The sequence below is a fragment of the Crinia signifera genome, chromosome 3, assembly GCF_055691185.1.
Source record: "Crinia signifera chromosome 3, ASM5569118v1, whole genome shotgun sequence".
NCBI classification, from domain to species: domain Eukaryota; kingdom Metazoa; phylum Chordata; class Amphibia; order Anura; family Myobatrachidae; genus Crinia; species Crinia signifera.
Genome location: NC_139219.1, coordinates 336761605 through 336776535, shown reverse-complemented (window position 1 = coordinate 336776535; position 14931 = coordinate 336761605). Strand labels below are relative to the sequence as shown.

Here is a 14931-nt window from a genome sequence, read left to right as displayed (position 1 = left end):
TTTGTCACATTTTGGAGAACTAGATGTTGACAAGTTAAAACATTAAATCACCTCTTGTGGTATAGTGTTCCTGATCTTAAGTCACAGAAGCTCCTGAAAGCTTTACTCTTCATCAGAAAGTACCAATGTTTCTCCTCTCTTCTTCAGTAAATAAATAATCTTACAAAAGCTCTTTAAAATAATGACTATTAAATCTATGTCTAGGAATTTTTTTATGGTACTAACTTGAATCTAGTCTTATTTTGTTGACTTGGAACAATCAGTCAGCACATTTGGTTTCTATCTCAAAGGTTTGTGGTTTAATCCCACCAAGGGATATTTTTGACCTTGTGATCATATTTTGAAGAACCTTAGGTAGACAAGTTAAAACATAAAACCACCTCTTGTTATGCAGTATATCTAGACTTCTCTGATACAATTCCTCTTAAAAGTAGTTAATTAGGTAAGTTTTTAGGAAACCATTGAAGCACATTTTAGTGTTTGTACCAATGTGTTTCTTTGTTCTTTAATGGATGAACAGTTTTACTAAATCTCTTTTTTAACATAATAAAAAAGATAGAACTGAGCCAAAATATTAATCTCAGTTTTGTATTGGTTTAATCAACAAATAATTATAAAAAAACAAAGATAGCAGAGGATGGTTTCGATCCATCGACCTCTGGGTTATGGGCCCAACACGCTTCCGCTGCGGCACTCTGCTAATCATATAAACAGCTTCAGCTCCTGAAAGCTTACCTCTTGACAAGAAAGTACCAATTTGTTTTTTTTGTTCTTCAATGGAGGAAGAGTTTTACAAAAGATCTCCAAATGTTGGCCTTTTACACATATTTCAATAAATCATTTTTAGATCACTAATTTGATACAAATTTAGAGGGGTCTCTGTGGCGCAATCGGTTAGCGCGTTCGGCTGTTAACCGAAAGGTTGGTGGTTCAATCCCACCCAGGGACGTAATTGACTTTTTGGTCACATTTTGGAGAACTAGATGTTGACAAGTTAAAACATTAAATCACCTCTTGTGGTATAGTGTTCCTGATCTTAAGTCACAGAAGCTCCTGAAAGCTTCACTCTTCATCAGAAAGTACCAATGTTTCTCCTCTGTTCTTCAGTAGATAAAGAATCTTACAAAAGCTCTTTAAAATAATGACTATTAAATCTATGTCTAGGAATTTTTTTATGGTACTAATTTGAATCTAGTCTTATTTTGTTGACTTGGAACAATCAGTCAGCACATTTGGTTTCTATCTCAAAGAATTGTGGTTTAATCCCACCCAGGGATATTTTTGACCGTGTGATCATATTTTGAAGAACCTTAGGTAGACAAGTTAAAACATAAAACCACCTCTTGTTATGCAGTATATCTAGACTTCTCTGATACAATTCCTCTTAAAAGTAGTTAATTAGGTAAGTTTTTAGGAAACCATTGAAGCACATTTTAGTGTTTGTACCAATGTGTTTCTTTGTTCTTTAATGGATGAACAGTTTTACTAAATCTCTTTTTTAACATAATAAAAAAGATAGAACTGAGCCAAAATATTAATCTCAGTTTTGTATTGGTTTAATCAACAAATAATTATAAAAAAACAAAGATAGCAGAGGATGGTTTCGATCCATCGACCTCTGGGTTATGGGCCCAGCACGCTTCCGCTGCGCCACTCTGCTAATCATATAAACAGCTTCAGCTCCTGAAATCTTACCTCTTGACAAGAAAGTACCAATTTGTTTTTTTGTTCTTCAATGGAGGAAGAGTTTTACAAAAGATCTCCAGATGTTGGCCTTTTACACATATTTCAATAAATCATTTTTAGATCACTAATTTGATACAACTTTAGAGGGGTCTCGGTGGCGCAATCGGTTAGCGCGTTCGGCTGTTAACCGAAAGGTTGGTGGTTCAATCCCACCCAGTGACGTAATCGACTTTTTGGTCACATTTTGGAGAACTAGATGTTGACAAGTTAAAACATTAAATCACCTCTTGTGGTATAGTGTTCCTGATCTTAAGTCACAGAAGGGTACTTGTGAGTTATCCGGGCTGCCGATTTTTTGATTGTATGCCTTAAGTTAAGGCATACAATCAGATGCGATGCGATGCGATATCACATCGCATCGCATGCGATCATCGGATGCGATGACCCGATTTTTCCATAGGAATCAATGTTAAAATGGACTGAGTCCATTTTAACATGGAATTCAATGGGAAAAAGGGGTCCTTTTCATACCCCTACTATCCAAGTGGGCATGGAGTTGGATATAAACCTGTGGCGAGCGTAGCGAGCCACCGAGCCCGAAGCGTGGCGAGCGAAGCGAGCCCCGCGAGGGGACGGTATTCTGTGTCCCCTCGCGGGGCTCGCTACGCTCGCCACGCTTCGGGCTCGGTGGCTCGCTACGCTCGCCACAGGTTTATATCCAACTCCATTTCCACTTGGATAGTAGGGGTATGAAAAGGACCCCTTTTTCCCATTGAATTCCATGTTAAAATGGACTCAGTCCATTTTAACATTGATTCCTATGGAAAAATCGGGTCATCGCATCGCATCGCATCCGATGGTCGCATGCGATGCGATGCGATGTGCCCGATCCGACCCGATTTAGAAATCGGCAGCCCGGATAACTCACAAGTACCCACAGAAGCTCCTGAAAGCTTCACTCTTCATCAGAAAGTACCAATGTTTCTCCTCTGTTCTTCAGTAGATAAAGAATCTTACAAAAGCTCTTTAAAATAATGACTATTAAATCTATGTCTAGGAATTTTTTTATGGTACTAACTTGAATCTAGTCTTATTTTGTTGACTTGGAACAAACAGTCAGCACATTTGGTTTCTATCTCAAAGGTTTGTGGTTTAATCCCACCCAGGGATATTTTTGACCTTGTGATCATATTTTGAAGAACCTTAGGTAGACAAGTTAAAACGTAAAACCACCTCTTGTTATGCAGTATATCTATACTTCTCTGATACAATTCCTCTTAAAAGTAGTTAATTAGGTAAGTTTTTAGGAAACCATTGAAGAACATTTTAGTGTTTGTACCAATGTGTTTCTTTGTTCTTTAATGGATGAACAGTTGTACTAAATCTCTTTTTTAACATAATAAAAAAGATAGAACTGAGCCAAAATATTAATCTCAGTTTTGTATTGGTTTAATCAACAAATAATTACAAAAAAATAAAGATAGCAGAGGATGGTTTCGATCCATCGACCTCTGGGTTATGGGCCCAGCACGCTTCCGCTGCGCCACTCTGCTAATCATATAAACAGCTTCAGCTCCTGAAAGCTTACCTCTTGACAATAAAGTACCAATTTGTTTTTTTGTTCTTCAACGGAGGAAGAGTTTTACAAAAGATCTCCAGATGTTGGCCTTTTACACATATTTCAATAAATCATTTTTAGATCACTAATTTGAAACAACTTTAGAGGGGTCTCTGTGGCGCAATTGGTTAGCGCGTTCGGCTGTTAACCGCAAGGTTGGTGGTTCAATCCCACCCAGGGACGTAATTGACTTTTTGGTCACATTTTGGAGAACTAGATGTTGACAAGTTAAAACATTAAATCACCTCTTGTGGTATAGTGTTCCTGATCTTAAGTCACAGAAGCTCCTGAAAGCTTCACTCTTCATCAGAAAGTACCAATGTTTCTCCTCTGTTCTTCAGTAGATAAATAATCTTACAAAAGCTCTTTAAAATAATGACTATTAAATCTATGTCTAGGAATTTTTTTATGGTACTAACTTGAATCTAGTCTTATTTTGTTGACTTGGAACAATCAGTCAGCACATTTGGTTTCTATCTCAAAGGTTTGTGGTTTAATCCCACCCAGGGATATTTTTGACCTTGTGATCATATTTTGAAGAACCTTAGGTAGACAAGTTAAAACATAAAACCACCTCTTGTTATGCAGTATATCTAGACTTCTCTGATACAATTCCTCTTAAAAGTAGTTAATTAGGTAAGTTTTTTAGGAAACCATTGAAGCACATTTTAGTGTTTGTACCAATGTGTTTCTTTGTTCTTTAATGGATGAACAGTTTTACTAAATCTCTTTTTTAACATAATAAAAAAGATAGAACTGAGCCAAAATATTAATCTCAGTTTTGTATTGGTTTAATCAACAAATAATTATAAAAAAACAAAGATAGCAGAGGATGGTTTCGATCCATCGACCTCTGGGTTATGGGCCCAGCACGCTTCCGCTGCGCCACTCTGCTAATCATATAAACAGCTTAAGCTCCTGAAAGCTTACCTCTTGACAAGAAAGTACCAATTTGTTTTTTTGTTCTTCAATGGAGGAAGAGTTTTACAAAAGATCTCCAGATGTTGGCCTTTTACACATATTTCAATAAATCATTTTTAGATCACTAATTTGATACAACTGTAGAGGGGTCTCTGTGGCGCAATCGGTTAGCGCGTTCGGCTGTTAACCGAACAGCCCAGGGACGTAATCGACTTTTTGGTCACATTTTGGAGAACTAGATGTTGACAAGTTAAAACATTAAATCACCTCTTGTAGTATAGTGTTCCTGATCTTAAGTCACAGAAGCTCCTGAAAGCTTCACTCTTCATCAGAAAGTACCAATGTTTCTCCTCTGTTCTTCAGTAGATAAAGAATCTTACAAAAGCTCTTTAAAATAATGACTATTAAATCAATGTCTAGGAATTTTTTATGGTACTAACTTGAATCTAGTCTTATTTTGTTGACTTGGAACAATCAGTCAGCACATTTGGTTTCTATCTCAAAGGTTTGTGGTTTAATCCCACCCAGGGATATTTTTGACCGTGTGATCATATTTTGAAGAACCTTAGGTAGACAAGTTAAAACATAAAACCACCTCTTGTTATGCAGTATATCTAGACTTCTCTGATACAATTCCTCTTAAAAGTAGTTAATTAGGTAAGTTTTTAGGAAACCATTGAAGCACATTTTAATGTTTGTACCAATTTGTTTCTTTGTTCTTTAATGGATGAACAGTTTTACTAAATCTCTTTTTTAACATAAAAAAAGACAGAACTGAGCCAAAATATTAATCTCAGTTTTGTATTGGTTTAATCAACAAATAATTATAAAAAAAATAAGATAGCAGAGGATGGTTTCGATCCATCGACCTCTGGGTTATGGGCCCAGCACGCTTCCGCTGCGCCACTCTGCTAATCATATAAACAGCTTCAGCTCCTGAAAGCTTACCTCTTGACAAGAAAGTAACAATTTGTTTTTTTGTTCTTCAATGGAGGAAGAGTTTTACAAAAGATCTCCAGATGTTGGCCTTTTACACATATTTCAATAAATCATTTTTAGATCACTAATTTGATACAACTTTAGAGGGGTCTCTGTGGCGCGTTCGGCTGTTAACCGAAAGGTTGGTGGTTCAATCCCACCCAGGGACGTAATCGACTTTTTGGTCACATTTTGGAGAACTAGATGTTGACAAGTTAAAACATTAAATCACCTCTTGTGGTATAGTGTTCCTGATCTTAAGTCACAGAAGCTCCTGAAAGCTTCACTCTTCATCAGAAAGTACCAATGTTTCTCCTCTGTTCTTCAGTAGATAAAGAATCTTACAAAAGCTCTTTAAAATAATGACTATTAAATCTATGTCTAGGAATTTTTTTATGGTACTAACTTGAATCTAGTCTTATTTTGTTGACTTGGAACAATCAGTCAGCACATTTGGTTTCTATCTCAAAGGTTTGTGGTTTAATCCCACCCAGGGATATTTTTGACCGTGTGATCATATTTTGAAGAACCTTAGGTAGACAAGTTAAAACATAAAACCACCTCTTGTTATGTAGTATATCTAGACTTCTCTGATACAATTCCTCTTAAAAGTAGTTAATTACGTAAGTTTTTAGGAAACCATTGAAGCACATTTTAGTGTTTGTACCAATGTGTTTCTTTGTTCTTTAATGGATGAACAGTTTTACTAAATCTCTTTTTTTAACATAATAAAAAAGATAGAACTGAGCCAAAATATTAATCTCAGTTTTGTATTGGTTTAATCAACAAATAATTATAAAAAAACAAAGATAGCAGAGGATGGTTTCGATCCATCGACCTCTGGGTTATGGGCCCAGCACGCTTCCGCTGCGCCACTCTGCTAATCATATAAACAGCTTCAGCTCCTGAAAGCTTACCTCTTGACAAGAAAGTACCAATTTGTTTTTTTGTTCTTCAATGGAGGAAGAGTTTTACAAAAAATCTCCAGATGTTGGCCTTTTACACATATTTCAATAAATCATTTTTAGATCACTAATTTGATACAACTTTAGAGGGGTCTCTGTGGCGCGTTCGGCTGTTAACCGAAAGGTTGGTGGTTCAATCCCACCCAGGGACGTAATCGACTTTTTTGTCACATTTTGGAGAACTAGATGTTGACAAGTTAAAACATTAAATCACCTCTTGTGGTATAGTGTTCCTGATCTTAAGTCACAGAAGCTCCTGAAAGCTTCACTCTTCATCAGAAAGTACCAATGTTTCTCCTCTGTTCTTCAGTAGATAAAGAATCTTACAAAAGCTCTTTAAAATAATGACTATTAAATCTATGTCTAGGAATTTTTTTATGGTACTAACTTGAATCTAGTCTTATTTTGTTGACTTGGAACAATCAGTCAGCACATTTGGTTTCTAACTAAAAGGTTTGTGGTTTAATCCCACCCAGGGATATTTTTGACCTTGTGATCATATTTTGAAGAACCTTAGGTAGACAAGTTAAAACATAAAACCACCTCTTGTTATGCAGTATATCTAGACTTCTCTGATACAATTCCTCTTAAAAGTAGTTAATTAGGTAAGTTTTTTAGGAAACCATTGAAGCACATTTTAGTGTTTGTACCAATGTGTTTCTTTGTTCTTTAATGGATGAACAGTTTTACTAAATCTCTTTTTTATCATAATAAAAAAGATAGAACTGAGCCAAAATATTAATCTCAGTTTTGTATTGGTTTAATCAACAAATAATTATAAAAAAACAAAGATAGCAGAGGATGGTTTCGATCCATCGACCTCTGGGTTATGGGCCCAGCACGCTTCTGCTGCGCCACTCTGCTAATCATATAAACAGCTTCAGCTCCTGAAAGCTTACCTCTTGACAAGAAAGTACCAATTTGTTTTTTTGTTCTTCAATGGAGGAAGAGTTTTACAAAAGATCTCCAGATGTTGGCCTTTTACACATATTTCAATAAATCATTTTTAGATCACTAATTTGATACAACTTTAGAGGGGTCTTTGTGGCACAATCGGTTAGCGCGTTCGGCTGTTAACCGAAAGGTTGGTGGTTCAATCCCACCCAGGGACGTAATCGACTTTTTGGTCACATTTTGGAGAACTAGATGTTGACAAGTTAAAACATTAAATCACCTCTTGTGGTATAGTGCTCCTGATCTTAAGTCACAGAAGCTCCTGAAAGCTTCACTCTTCATCAGAAAGTACCAATGTTTCTCCTCTGTTCTTCAGTAGATAAAGAATCTTACAAAAGCTCTTTAAAATAATGACTATTAAATCTATGTCTAGGAATTTTTTTATGGTACTAACTTGAATCTAGTCTTATTTTGTTGACTTGGAACAATCAGTCAGCACATTTGGTTTCTATCTCAAAGGTTTGTGGTTTAATCCCACCAAGGGATATTTTTGACCTTGTGATCATATTTTGAAGAACCTTAGGTAGACAAGTTAAAACATAAAACCACCTCTTGTTATGCAGTATATCTAGACTTCTCTGATACAATTCCTCTTAAAAGTAGTTAATTAGGTAAGTTTTTAGGAAACAATTGAAGCACATTTTAGTGTTTGTACCAATGTGTTTCTTTGTTCTTTAATGGATGAACAGTTTTACTAAATCTCTTTTTTAACATAATAAAAAAGATAGAACTGAGCCAAAATATTAATCTCAGTTTTGTATTGGTTTAATCAACAAATAATTATAAAAAAACAAAGATAGCAGAGGATGGTTTCGATCCATCGACCTCTGGGTTATGGGCCCAGCACGCTTCTGCTGCGCCACTCTGCTAATCATATAAACAGCTTCAGCTCCTGAAAGCTTACCTCTTGACAAGAAAGTACCAATTTGTTTTTTTGTTCTTCAATGGAGGAAGAGTTTTACAAAAGATCTCCAGATGTTGGCCTTTTACACATATTTCAATAAATCATTTTTAGATCACTAATTTGATACAACTTTAGAGGGGTCTTTGTGGCACAATCGGTTAGCGCGTTCGGCTGTTAACCGAAAGGTTGGTGGTTCAATCCCACCCAGGGACGTAATCGACTTTTTGGTCACATTTTGGAGAACTAGATGTTGACAAGTTAAAACATTAAATCACCTCTTGTGGTATAGTGCTCCTGATCTTAAGTCACAGAAGCTCCTGAAAGCTTCACTCTTCATCAGAAAGTACCAATGTTTCTCCTCTGTTCTTCAGTAGATAAAGAATCTTACAAAAGCTCTTTAAAATAATGACTATTAAATCTATGTCTAGGAATTTTTTTATGGTACTAACTTGAATCTAGTCTTATTTTGTTGACTTGGAACAATCAGTCAGCACATTTGGTTTCTATCTCAAAGGTTTGTGGTTTAATCCCACCAAGGGATATTTTTGACCTTGTGATCATATTTTGAAGAACCTTAGGTAGACAAGTTAAAACATAAAACCACCTCTTGTTATGCAGTATATCTAGACTTCTCTGATACAATTCCTCTTAAAAGTAGTTAATTAGGTAAGTTTTTAGGAAACAATTGAAGCACATTTTAGTGTTTGTACCAATGTGTTTCTTTGTTCTTTAATGGATGAACAGTTTTACTAAATCTCTTTTTTAACATAATAAAAAAGATAGAACTGAGCCAAAATATTAATCTCAGTTTTGTATTGGTTTAATCAACAAATAATTATAAAAAAACAAAGATAGCAGAGGATGGTTTCGATCCATCGACCTCTGGGTTATGGGCTCAGCACGCTTCTGCTGCGCCACTCTGCTAATCATATAAACAGCTTCAGCTCCTGAAAGCTTACCTCTTGACAAGAAAGTACCAATTTGTTTTTTTTGTTCTTCAATGGAGGAAGAGTTTTACAAAAGATCTCCAAATGTTGGCCTTTTACACATATTTCAATAAATCATTTTTAGATCACTAATTTGATACAAATTTAGAGGGGTCTCTGTGGCGCAATCGGTTAGCGCGTTCGGCGGTTAACCGAAAGGTTGGTGGTTCAATCCCACCCAGGGACGTAATTGACTTTTTGGTCACATTTTGGAGAACTAGATGTTGACAAGTTAAAACATTAAATCACCTCTTGTGGTATAGTGTTCCTGATCTTAAGTCACAGAAGCTCCTGAAAGCTTCACTCTTCATCAGAAAGTACCAATGTTTCTCCTCTGTTCTTCAGTAGATAAAGAATCTTACAAAAGCTCTTTAAAATAATGACTATTAAATCTATGTCTAGGAATTTTTTTATGGTACTAATTTGAATCTAGTCTTATTTTGTTGACTTGGAACAATTAGTCAGCACATTTGGTTTCTATCTCAAAGAATTGTGGTTTAATCCCACCCAGGGATATTTTTGACCGTGTGATCATATTTTGAAGAACCTTAGGTAGACAAGTTAAAACATAACAAATACACAAGAGGGCGAGTACACTTGCGCTGTCTGAATATGATAATCTACTAATTATATGTAGATGTCCACCTGATGGAATAATCAGAGGGCTTGGGCGAAGGGTCAGAGAAATGCCAACAATGGGGGTATAGCCCCCTGTAACTGACCTCTCTGCCGTGCCCTATGGGCATATAAAGGTATCTTTAATCCAAAGGGTATTCAGCCTCAATGTTTTCAATTGGATCAGAGCTCACCTTGGGTCAATGCCCTATATGCATGGAAAGGTTTCTTTTCCCTGTCGTCTTGCTTCAGAAGGGTCCAATTATCACCAATCACGAGTCAGTGAAAAAAGGTGCTTTTATTCCAATCACGACAGGTAATGACAATAAAAAATGTATAAAAAAGAGATAAAAAGGCACTTAGATGGGATCCACCGGAACTGCGTCCGACCACCCTCACCTCACCCGGGTAACGAGGAGAAGGTAGGTGTCTTCAAGATGAAAAAAAGTGACACTGGAATCCCAAACAGGTGCCTAGGCTCAGTTCCTCCAGCCAACGCGTTTCGGGCCTCACCTAGGGCCCTTTTTCAAGGTATGGAGGAAGGAGAGTGGGACCAGGTATATATACCTGTCCTCATTTGCATAAAACAGAAACATAGTAAAAACCAGTCATGGATTTCATTAAAAATTCCCTGTATAATACAATAAGACAATGCTATTCACTAATATTCAAGATAAGACAATGATAAAGAACAGATGAACATGCATATAAGCAAAGCAACTGAGTCCTTTTTGATATATGATGATCACAGAATACGTATCCAGAGCCGGTTTTTCCGGTTATCCTTAATGGTAGTGGTACACGGTTACCGGATATGACGTTATCGCCATTATCCTACGTCCTGTTTGGTAGCCGGATGTGACGTTCCGCTGTGTATGGAACGCAAAGCGGAAGACGGGAGATGTGTAGCGCTGTTCTTCTATGAGGCGCCCCTTTCCTTTGGAACGCAAACGGAAGCGAAACACACCTTCCCCTTGAGATGCAGACGGAAGTGATGTATTACTACTCTTCCGTTGTTGTGGAGCGCACCTTTCATCTTGGAACGCAAACGGAAGTGATGTATCGCTGTTATAAGACTCAATCTGCTCGTATTCTGTTGGATGCATTTCAATCACCATGGTAACGCTTCCGCGTTGATTTTTAGTGAATTTGATCACAGACAAACATAGAAGAAAGAGGCAATGATTAGTATTAAATCAAAACACGCAAGAGTAAATTCATATGTATATATAAGTATATTGGCAGCAAAACAGAGAACAGATAATCACAAAAAACACTTCAGTTCAAAATCTACGTTGATCCCCCTGGGTTCAAGGGTTTTCAACTCATAGATAGATCTCATTTCAAGCTGTGACAATCTTTGATCCCTATTATTGACACGCCAATGTGTCTTTACTGTGCGTATCCCACAGAATGATCTTAATTGTGAAATATCGCATCCATGAAGTTGCTTGAAATGGGCCGATACATTGTGGGATTCAAGACCCTTTTTAATGTTACGGACGTGTTCGGCCATCCTCACTTTTAGTACCCGTTTGGTCTTGCCCACATACTGTTTTGAACAGTTACATTCCAATAAGTAAATGCAGTAGTTACTGTTGCAGGAAATAAATTCATCTATATTATAAATCCTGCCCGTTGCTTTAGATTGATATTCATGAATCACAGATGCTGGACTTTTACATAGGCGACAAAGGCTGCAAGTGCCGCACCGATAAAATCCCTTTGATTTTATAGGATTATAGGGTGCTGGAGTGTTTATGGCACTGCTGACTATTTTATCCTTAATATTTTTCGCCCTTCTGTAAACAAATTTGGGATTGCTGTTTACATATTTTTTCAAGAGGGGATCATTTGTAAGGATTTGCCAATGTTTTTTAATTATATTTTCTAATTGTTTATATTGGCTAGTATACTGGGTGATGAAGGCTACATCCATATTTTTTTCTTTAGGTCTTACAGAAATCGGATGTCCATCTCTCCCAGAGAGGAGGGTCCTTCCTCTATTTTTAGCTTTAGCAACCATAGATCCATCGTAACCTTTACTCAAAAATTGATTTTCCAGGCCCTCTGCCTGTATATCATACACTTCCAGATCTGTGCAGTTGCGACTGATCCGCTGAAATTGGCTATTGGGCACACTCTTTAGCCAATTTAGATGGTGGTTGCTATCAGCCCCTATGAAGGAATTGCAATCTGTTGCTTTGATAAAATTCTTAGATTTTAGCATATCACCTTCTACATAGAATGTAACGTCCAAAAAATCAATGGATTGTTTACTGATATTAAATGACAATTTAATGTTGTATTGGTTGTCATTAAGATGGTCACAAAAAAGTTTTAGCGATTCATCATCACCCTGCCACACCATCACCACATCGTCAATATAGCGACGCCAGAGCACCAGACTGGCACCATATGGGTGTCCTGCCCATACCGATTCTGCCTCCCACCATGCCATAAATAAGTTGGCATAGCTAGGTGCCAGTCTGGTGCCCATAGCGGTGCCTGTGAGTTGCAGGTAATAAGTCCCCTCAAACCAAAAGTAGTTGTTGGTAAGAATGAGAGTGATCCCCTCCAACACAAATTTCTTTTTATCGTCAGGGACTTCTTCTTTTTCAAGGAAATAAGACACAGCTTTTAATCCTAATTCATGGCTAATAATTGTGTACAATGAAGTCACATCTGAAGTGACTAGGATGAAGTCTGGTTGCCACACCACCTCTTTCATAATATCAAGTGTGGCTATGGTATCCTTCAGATATGACTTATTAGCCTGTGCCAGGGGTTGCAGTATGTTATCAAGATAATGGGATAAATTAGACAGTATGGAGTTGGTGCCCGCCACAATAGGGCGGCCTGGTGGCTTTTCTTGGCACTTGTGCACCTTCGGTAAAATGTATATCACCGGCTTAGATGGATTCTCAATCCGAATATACTCCTTTACCTTTTCATCAATAACTCCTTTGTTGGTATACAGTTGCAAGAATACATCAAGTTTTTTAGCTATTGTTTCGGTAGGGTCTCCCCTTAGTTTTTTATATGTTGATCTATCCTCCAACTGTCTAATGATTTCACCATTATAGTCTGTAGTATTGAGAATAACAATACTGCCCCCTTTGTCAGCGGGTTTTATTACAATATCCACATTTTCTTTGAGGGCTTTTATGGCCATTCTCTCGTTTTTGGTGGTATTCGTTCTCTTATTGAATTTAAATTCACTCTTTTCAAGATCTTCCTTTACTAAACGCTCAAAGGTTTCAACGAAGCATCCCTTTTTATGCTTCGGAAAAAATGTGGATTTCTTCCGAAAAACTGAAAAATTCTCACCGTTAGGTTCTGAAATTGGGGGATCTATAGTTTCTTTATCCTCAAAAAATCTTTTTAATGTCAGTTTCCTGACGAATTTTTGAAGATCAATAAAGACTTCAAAATCATTTATTTTGTTGTCCGGGGCAAACTTAAGTCCCTTTTCAAGGACCTTTCTCTCATCCTCACTGAGGGTGTAATCACTAAGGTTATAAATTTTATTTTTCCCTAGGGAATCCTCTAGTTGGATAGTCTCATTGTGGCGGGCACCAACTCCATACTGTCTAATTTATCCCATTATCTTGATAACATACTGCAACCCCTGGCACAGGCTAATAAGTCATATCTGAAGGATACCATAGCCACACTTGATATTATGAAAGAGGTGGTGTGGCAACCAGACTTCATCCTAGTCACTTCAGATGTGACTTCATTGTACACAATTATTAGCCATGAATTAGGATTAAAAGCTGTGTCTTATTTCCTTGAAAAAGAAGAAGTCCCTGACGATAAAAAGAAATTTGTGTTGGAGGGGATCACTCTCATTCTTACCAACAACTACTTTTGGTTTGAGGGGACTTATTACCTGCAACTCACAGGCACCGCTATGGGCACCAGACTGGCACCTAGCTATGCCAACTTATTTATGGCATGGTGGGAGGCAGAATCGGTATGGGCAGGACACCCATATGGTGCCAGTCTGGTGCTCTGGCGTCGCTATATTGACGATGTGGTGATGGTGTGGCAGGGTGATGATGAATCGCTAAAACTTTTTTGTGACCATCTTAATGACAACCAATACAACATTAAATTGTCATTTAATATCAGTAAACAATCCATTGATTTTTTGGACGTTACATTCTATGTAGAAGGTGATATGCTAAAATCTAAGAATTTTATCAAAGCAACAGATTGCAATTCCTTCATAGGGGCTGATAGCAACCACCATCTAAATTGGCTAAAGAGTGTGCCCAATAGCCAATTTCAGCGGATCAGTCGCAACTGCACAGATCTGGAAGTGTATGATATACAGGCAGAGGGCCTGGAAAACCAATTTTTGAGTAAAGGTTACGATGGATCTATGGTTGCTAAAGCTAAAAATAGAGGAAGGACCCTCCTCTCTGGGAGAGATGGACATCCGATTTCTGTAAGACCTAAAGAAAAAAATATGGATGTAGCCTTCATCACCCAGTATACTAGCCAATATAAACAATTAGAAAATATAATTAAAAAACATTGGCAAATCCTTACAAATGATCCCCTCTTGAAAAAATATGTAAACAGCAATCCCAAATTTGTTTACAGAAGGGCGAAAAATATTAAGGATAAAATAGTCAGCAGTGCCATAAACACTCCAGCACCCTATAATCCTATAAAATCAAAGGGATTTTATCGGTGCGGCACTTGCAGCCTTTGTCGCCTATGTAAAAGTCCAGCATCTGTGATTCATGAATATCAATCTAAAGCAACGGGCAGGATTTATAATATAGATGAATTTATTTCCTGCAACAGTAACTACTGCATTTACTTATTGGAATGTAACTGTTCAAAACAGTATGTGGGCAAGACCAAACGGGTACTAAAAGTGAGAATGGCCGAACACGTCCGTAACATTAAAAAGGGTCTTGAATCCCACAATGTATCGGCCCATTTCAAGCAACTTCATGGATGCGATATTTCACAATTAAGATCATTCTGTGGGATACGCACAGTAAAGACACATTGGCGTGTCAATAATAGGGATCAAAGATTGTCACAGCTTGAAATGAGATCTATCTATGAGTTGAAAACCCTTGAACCCAGGGGGATCAACGTAGATTTTGAACTGAAGTGTTTTTTGTGATTATCTGTTCTCTGTTTTGCTGCCAATATACTTATATATACATATGAATTTACTCTTGCGTGTTTTGATTTAATACTAATCATTGCCTCTTTCTTCTATGTTTGTCTGTGATCAAATTCACTAAAAATCAACGCGGAAGCGTTACCATGGTG

General features: G+C 37.2%; 2 non-coding genes across 2 annotated transcripts; both read left to right on the top strand.

Moving 5' to 3' along the window:
• The first annotated feature begins 875 nt into the window (after nt 1–875).
• TRNAN-GUU (transfer RNA asparagine (anticodon GUU)) lies at nt 876–949 on the top strand. Its single transcript has one exon. It is a non-coding gene; the product is annotated as a tRNA-Asn (tRNA).
• Nucleotides 950–3413: 2464 nt separating this feature from the next.
• TRNAN-GUU (transfer RNA asparagine (anticodon GUU)) lies at nt 3414–3487 on the top strand. Its single transcript has one exon. It is a non-coding gene; the product is annotated as a tRNA-Asn (tRNA).
• The last annotated feature ends 11444 nt before the right edge of the window (nt 3488–14931 follow it).